Source organism: Nomia melanderi, chromosome 5 (assembly GCF_051020985.1).
Source record: "Nomia melanderi isolate GNS246 chromosome 5, iyNomMela1, whole genome shotgun sequence".
Taxonomy (NCBI): Eukaryota; Metazoa; Arthropoda; class Insecta; order Hymenoptera; family Halictidae; genus Nomia; species Nomia melanderi.
Window position 1 is genome coordinate 6,388,646 of NC_135003.1, and position 8,337 is coordinate 6,396,982.

The following is an 8,337-nucleotide window of genomic DNA, read 5'->3' on the forward strand; positions in this document are numbered from 1 at the left end:
TTTCCGGAAACGAGTTCGACGCGCGGCAGCTTCCGCAAAGAAATAGCCCTCGTTATAATAATATCCCTATTACACTTTTTTCGCGAAAAACGCGAGGAATAAAATTCCAGCATAATCTCTGGAGCGAGATTCTGGTTTATGATGACACTGTTGGGAGCTAAAAATGTGATACCCTAAACTTTAACGCCAATGATTTGCTGTGTCATTTGTTCAAACAAATCCAGCGGCTTAATATTAAAAAATTTCAAATAAAGAATACTGTATGTAACAAATTCAAGGAAATTGGAAAACAGTTTTAATACAGCTTTGAAACGAACCTCTTGGTTCATGAGCCTGCAGAGAACTACAACTATGATACCCTAAAACTTACCACCAATAGTTCATCTATCCTCCGTTAAAGAATAAAAATCACAAAAATCCAGCAATTTAATGTAAAAAAAATCCTATATAGTAAACTTGAATGAATTCAATGTTTGTAGAAATCAAATAACGTCATTGTCTTCAAGTGTTCCAGGCCCGAAGAAGAGGGCAAGAGGCGAGAATACATAAAGGCGAAGAGAAGAAAAGACGACACCGCTCGCGGACGTAAACGATAGGCACAAAAGCGAGGCAGCTGGCTCTCGATGACGTCACTACCTGTCTTGCAGCCTCTCTGCCAACACCCGGGGGTATGGGTCAGTCTTGACCGGAATATGTGAGCTTCGGACCAACTATTCCAAGAGAGGCGGCGACGGAACTTCATTTGCAAACGCGCCGGGCACGCTACCACGCGGGGAGACGCTATGCGCGACGGGGGCCGACAAGTTTCTGGAAGTATTTAACAGGCAAGCGAGAGGAAAACGTCTTAATACCTCTGCCCGTAGGTATACCTCCCGGAAATGCGAGAGAACGGAAGTAGAGGGGCACTTCTGTTGGCAAATTTGTTAAGTTTAATTGTAGGGGCTCGAGCTTGCCGAAAAGTTTCCGGTTCGATTAAATGAAACGCGAGAATGTTGAGATACTGAAGACGCAGCAGAGTAACGTACTATTTCAAAAATACTTAAGTAGAGGGAGATTGTCGATATGGATATAATGGGATATTGTAAATGTTAATATCAATGTCACTATTAATATCAATGTATTGAACCATAATTGATGATTGTCATCGATAATAAGCTCTTGATATAAAAGTCGCAATGAAAATGTGTACACGCTTAAGTATCCTCAATCGATACGACTAATTGACAGGTAAAAGAATGTGTTTCTAAAAATCAATCACGATCTCAAACGCATCGAAGCATGCGTAATTGAATATCAGTATGCTAACTATAAGCATTAGATGTCAAAGATGCCATACTTGAATCCTTCCTCAACGATAAATTATGCATACGGCAATAAACGTTGCACTCTAGCACTCACGGCTAATCCGTAAAATTAATATTTACATAAAACCTAAAGAAGTGATTTACTGAACGCCTAATGCACCGATAATAATCGATAGCTGCTACCGGCGATCAATCCAGTCGTGTCCAACTGCGTGCCATTACAGCAACACACGGAACACCGTATCTCACACAATGTTGCATTGTAAACCGCCGTTAACGGCGACTTCGGTCAACGAAGAAAGAGTGGCGTAGGTCAGTGTCAATCTTATCGAAAGAATAATGTTTCACGACCATATAAACGCGTTTACAATTTGCTATCCAGGGCCCGATAACGGACACCGTTGTGCAATGAGTGCTACGTCACCGTGAACGAACGGAAAAAACATTGAAAGCGGCGGGGAATGTTAATTAAAATGTTTTACGATTCAGATCGTTCGACGGCCGAAGGGAGGGGGTTAATGGGGATTCTCGATGCCCGATACACCTCGGACGTTTTTATCTGTAACGAGTATCCACCGGTAATCCGAGCCCTCGGGGTTCAAGAATAATTCGAAACGCGTCGAATTGAAACGGGGGAAACGACTGTTCCACTGTACAACGAACGGTTAATTAGTCGCCGATAACTTCACATTACAGTCGCGAGTCCAATACGTCGCTCGCGCGCAACGACTGTTTCCAATGAGCACCTACTCTGGTAGGACATTATTTTCTTTCCTCTTGCTAGTTCAGCTAGTCATTGACAAAAGTAAACATTATAGACGCATAAACAGATTTACACAACTATTTCCAACCATCACCGTTAACGGAAAAGAATTTCGTTGAAAATATTTTTAACATACGACAGTTGAAAAAAAGAGAAGATAATGGCGGACGCTTTTGTAAGTTACAAAAGCGTCAAATGTTGGAAACGTCGGGTTAGGCCGCAGGAGTTGTTAAAGTCTCCATCGCGCGAGGTAAACTTTCAAGAAATTTTCGAAAGTTTAATGGAGGAACTCGGTGGGAAACATGGAAGCCGTTTTGCGACCGACATTGAATAGAGTGTTATGTGAATAGAGCATCTGGTCGGTGGAGAGTGAACGCAGCGGCGATTTCTACACCCTCATTTCGAAAGCCGACACGTCGATTCCCTTCCCAGAAATGTTCCGCGGCACGCAAGACGATCATGTGTCCGCCACTCGATGCGATCGCAAGAAGACTTCCAACAAAATTATGAGAACGTACAATTTACCTCTCTCTCTCCGCGGGACGTCGCGCGATTCATCAAACAACAGCCACGTGAGAAAGCTGCTGGGCTCCGCTTACACCGGAAACGAAGTGAAAAAGTGGCCGGCGTACAGAGACGCATCAACTCGATCGAGGAATCGCGACCAGTCGATATAACCTCGATGACACAATCGGCCGAGAAGGCAGTGAACTTCCGACGGACTATTTCGAGCCAGGGAACGCGGCGAGTGAGGGAGGGGGAAAGAAGAAGGAGCGAGTCAAAGCAAAAACCAGTTCACCGCGTAGGGCTCTCTCTATACACCGTGACTTACGTGAAACGATACGTCACACAGTGCGTTGATTTATGACTGGTGTGAAAGACCAAAACTCAAATTCGATTTCTTACAAATTTATTTACTCCCACAATGCTGGACAATATCAAGTAAAACTTAATATCGAAACAGATTCATAATTAGGGTAATACAAAGAATCATAGGCAAAAATTATTTATTATTTAATTTTCGTCTGATCCGTGCGTCACTGTGAAGAGCAATAGCAGTGACGCGCGTTCGCGGATGCGTCCGCGAGAGAGCGCGTACCCCGCCGCCTTCGATCATTACTCGCGCGCGTTTAAGGACCTAAATTTCATCGACTTACAGCATCAACCGGTGACCACTGCCGTTCTCGATCGATACACGCCGATATCTCGCTCGCTCTCCCTCTCGTTCGTCTCACTGTGCACACTGACCACGGCCGCCTGCCTGCCTGGTGGTTCCCTTTGTCTTCCCGCTTATCGTCCCGGCGAACTCACCACGAGCACCAAAACAAGAACTGAACAAACGGAGGCAACGCCGAAAACCACGGGTAACGTAAAAAAAAACTGTCCTCTGTTGTCACGGGGCAGGAATACGTTGGCGGGTTACCGGACGTGGGCAGCGATGCTGGGCTAGAGGGGCCGGGAACGGGGAAATCCGCGCAGAAGGAAAACAAGGAAAAACCGTTGAACACAAACACACGCGGGTCCGACCAATTCCGGCACAGCTGGTGGGATGTGCGCGCGGTTATATACGCGTTCTCTCTCCGTGCGTCGACCACTCGAAACTCGCTGCCGCTGCTGACTGCTGTTGCTGCTTCAAGGGCAAGGCTAGCCCTCGCCGTCGATCGAATGCGGCATAATTTCGCGTTCGCGGACCGAGTACGCTGACGAGACGCTTGTTTCGGCGAGGCTAACTAACACGACCGGATCCGCGGATACGAGTTTCACGCGTGGAATAAACGAACCCAGCGGATCAGTGGCTTTTGTTCCGCGACCGACGACGGGAGAGGGGGGAGAAGCACTCGGATCGTCACGAACCGACTCCCTCGATGGACGCGACGATACTGAGGCGCCGGCGTGTTTATTCCCCCCACCACCGGCTACCCCGTCGCGTTCTCCCCACCACCGATCGCTCGCTCCTTCCGTCTCCTGCTAACCATGCCGGATTCTACCCCCACTACACGTCTTTCTTCGTCGTCCCTCACTCGGACTCCCCGCTGTTGGAACCTCTCCTGCTTTATTCCAGGGACTTCGATAACCTTCCAGCTGGTCTCCGTTTTTCTCTCGGTTTTCGATGAAATTTTGAGGGATGAGCGTTGACCTTAACCCCTTGTGCCCTGATTTCGTGATTATTTTAATTGTTTTTTAATCCATTTAGATTACTGTCGTATGTATAGGTTATTGAACTAATTTGTCAGTGAATTATTAATCAGTATGCTATTATTATGGTTTTATATTATAATCTGTGCACTTACTAGTCTATTACTATTATTTGGTAATAATGAAATATTTGTAATTCTGTGGCATGATGCACATGGATTAATAATCTTTGTGTCTTTGTTGCATAACTTAAGATGCTAAGAATAATACATATATTAAATTTGTTTCATGATTTTTATAGTATAAACCTGTGTAATGATTTGGATTCTGTTATATTACATTTGGAAAAGTATCTAAGTTTGTTTGGCTCGTGGCAGTGTTTTAATGAAAGTGGCACTTCAAAGTACTTCCAGGACATAAAGGGTTAAAGGATCTCTCCACTTTACGGGGTTGGAACAAATTGGGCACTCCGGTACTCGTGTTTTGCGCGGCTTTTAGGTGAAGGAGGATTATATTGCGCGGAATGGAGTTTGCCATTATTCCATTAATTTTACAGTCGATCATATCGTTGCATTGTGTGCGTTGATCGAGCGATTAACAGTCGGACAGATGAATATATACTGTTGCGTACGATAGCGAAGACGTGTGCGACATTCGATATGATTTAATCAGGATCATTACCGTTCCAAATGTACCTACATCATTAACAGACTCGTAATCTGTAATAACTCTGCGCAAAAATCGTATATGGGCGGATAATCCAATATGGTATAGGATTCCTTTTCAAAGAAGTACAAAGGAGATGGAAGTATAAAGCTACTGTAACAAAGATAGCAAATATTCTTCAACGAAAGGGGAAGATAGAAACAAGTAGTCATAACTTTAAAATTAAAAGTTCAAAATAAAACTGATGAGATGTTCATAGCTCTCCAAAAATCTTTTAAACAAATGATCATTCGACGATTAACTTTATTCTCAATAATATCAAAAATTACATTATCCAAAGTAATATTGATACAGCATTCAACAATGTTGCTCAAAACATATTACAATAATCGTCTCAAAAACCATAAAAATCATCACAACTTAACTACAGAAGCAATCTCGTCACATCTACAATCCCCCCGAAAGAATATTAAAGAAAACACCAGTCTCTAACATAAAAACTTTAATCAGCATCGAACCTACAAGTTACCAAAAAACTCATCCACAAACTCAACCCCAAAAACATTGATCAAAACGCGAGAAAAACACGTTCAAACACTGAAGCTCCAGCCTTCAGTGCACCAATTCTTAACCTAACAACAAAAAACTCCAAAAAATTTCACGAAAATCGAAGACGAACCAGTCTCCGCGTCAGCTGTCGTACGGGTGTTCCGCTTCAAACTCTCCCCTTCTAGCTCTCACTCCCGCTTTCCCTCCTTCTCGCCCGCATCCCTGACTCGCTGGCTTCGTCCTTGTCCCCAAGACTTCCCCTTCCACCCCCGACGCTAACCCCGTGTATACGTTGGACCGTTCCATTCTTCCCCGGGTGAATTAGAAGCGTAAACTAGGTCGTTACGTCCGCGAACGTCACCCCGTATTTTGGTTACTTGCTCCCGGATCTTTTCTTCCATCCCTCGAGGCGGGGATCAAAAAATTCCTGAGAACACCGGACGCGGATATTCGGCTAGGGGTTTAGCTACCGGGGACTTCGCTTAACAATGGGAATCGTCGGTCAGCGAAAACCTGACTGCGGATTAGCCAGGGAGATCTCTGTCGAGGGGGTGAGACTGCGAGCAAGGATTCAACCCTCGGCGGGAACGACGTGCGCGGTCTCCCCGGGATCGATGCAAATGTGGGCTACGGAAAAAGAGCTGCAAGGCTGGTATGTGTGTTGCTGGAACAGTGACGCTGGACACCGCTCGCCGGATTATTTTCGCTTTTTTCGCATGGGTGTTATCTCTTAGCTCCTGAACTTGGAAGTATTACCAGTAACATGGAAGTGAATAACTTTAGATCTACAGTAATAATGAGAGTTCCTTAGTATGCCAGTTCTCTTATTTTTAGTTTGAAATATGAAAGAAGTTTGGAGTGGGTCATTCTGATTCATTTGATGGTTCTAGTGTTAAGTGTTAGACTATGTCACCCCGTATTTTGGTTACTATCTCCCGAATCTTTTCTTCCATCCTTCGAGGTGGGGATCAAAAAATTCTCCTTGATCGCGGTCTCATCCCCTCGACAGAGATCTCCCTGGCTAATCCGCAGTCAGGCTTTCGCTGACCGACGATTATTTAGAAGCAAAAAACGAACACGACCACGATACATATTTATCATCTTTTAACAAGGAATTAAGAAAGCTAGCGTTGCTATCCTCTATCCTCTTTCGAGGCACAGCAGTATCTAGCATACTCCAGTGGTGAGGTGGGCAGTCCTGAGCGCAACAACAGGGAAGAAAAAAATAATATTGTGTAATTATCGGGACGTGGTGGCCGCATTTCTTCCTTTTTCAGTAACCGTTCAAGATTTGACCTTTTCTTCTTCGCCGACGACAGAATCATTTATTACGGTATTCATTTATTAAGACCACCTGGGACGCGTGGTGTAATTATGCGGCCCGGTCGGGTGAAACCAGTTCGACAGTGCGCCACAGCGATAACTAAAAGCCACAGCGCGGCTCGCACGGGACGCCGCGTTCCGAATTTTTCCGGGTTTTTTCGCCTCGCCCGACATCATGGCGCTCAGCTCGACCCCCTAGCGAACGTTGCTGCAGCAGTTAAGTTCCAGTGATGAATACTGATAATCCGTTTAACTGGGGAATCCGTTGGAGACAAATTTCTCGCAGAAAGTGAACGTAGACAAGCTGATTTTTCTTCGGTTGTACCCCTGCACGCTGCTGCTATTAACGAGTATAATTGGAAGGTATTGAGGCTAAATCTTGCAGGTTAATTAAGAACATGTATCTAGAAGAATATTCTGTCTTTTGTACGAAGTTGCAAGTCTTGAAATCTTCTATTAAGATTATAAGCAAGAGAAATCTATCTTTAATTTTATAGATTCGATGACCTCTAGAAGTCTCCAAATTTCTTGGGTCCACAGCTTTGTTAACCTCTTCCCATATTTCGTTTATGACTAGACTACTAACTAATTTTACTATTAATAATTTGCAATAAATGTGTAAAAACGCTTCATTTATTGTAATTGCATATTAACTTTGTAGGTGAAATATAGAAATTAGCAAAGTAGTCGTCCGCTGCGATCCACGTGCAGTGTTGAACATTGATTTTGTTAAAATGGATATTTTTATCGCGAGTCTTTAAAGTTAATTGACCTCTTAAACTTATGTTTTTCCACTTAAGACATTAACCCTTAAATTATTATTCCTAGTGTACCAGTTTCTTAAGAATGACTCCAGCAACACTGCCAACGTAAAACTGTGCCATTTTTCTCATCGTTAACACTCGGAAACGTTAAAATAGTAAAAATTGCAGGCCAGTTGGTGAGTCTCAAATCTCTCAGTGAGGAGAAATTCGAAGCATCGCAGGATGCCATGTACAGTGCATAATCTTCCGTAAAAGCAGTTCTCGCGGCGTTCGGAACGGCTCTGGTTACGTGGTGCCGGGCTTTGTGCAGCGTTCTCCGAACGTTCACGGCCCGGTCACGCCTAGGAGCATTGAATAATGCCCGAACGAACCGTGACTATGCCGTGACTGAATCGCTAATGTAATTCAAGCCCCGGGCGACCGTTGTACTTTCGATTTTCGCAGTAGATAACTTTATCCATTATCTATGAGCATCGTAAGCTCGGCTGAACCGTGAAAGCTCTAATCACGATGACTCTATAATCGACGGTAATTCTATAGCGGATAACAATGCTTTACAGATAGTTGCTAAAAAAAAAGAAAGATAGGTAGAACAAATTTTCCTTTCATAATATCACGCTGCGTCGAATAAAGTTGATTCTTTATTTGGCTCTAGCCTGACTAACATACCCCCTTTGTACTCGAATTTTTAATTTTATTAGTACAATCTAATTCTAGCCATTTTAAATGCCAGATGAAATGGTCAACTGTATCTAATTGATCAAAATTTTGTAATATATAATAATATGTATTAATATTTATATTTAAATTTATATTATAGTTATAATTATAT

General features: G+C 43.5%; 1 protein-coding gene across 7 annotated transcripts in view; it reads right to left on the minus strand.

Moving 5' to 3' along the window:
- LOC116430947 (uncharacterized) overlaps positions 1-3,947 on the minus strand; it is a 202,042-nt gene extending 198,095 nt beyond the window's left edge. For 6 of the 7 annotated variants that reach the window (XM_076367959.1, XM_031985716.2, XM_031985713.2 and 3 more), the window contains exon 1: positions 3,225-3,947. The gene's annotated coding sequence lies outside the window, so the exon portion shown is untranslated. Of the gene's footprint in view, positions 1-2,592; positions 2,759-3,224 lie in introns of those variants that run through there. The other variant, XM_031985711.2, reaches the window with a different exon arrangement.
- Between the last annotated feature and the right edge of the window lie 4,390 nt (positions 3,948-8,337).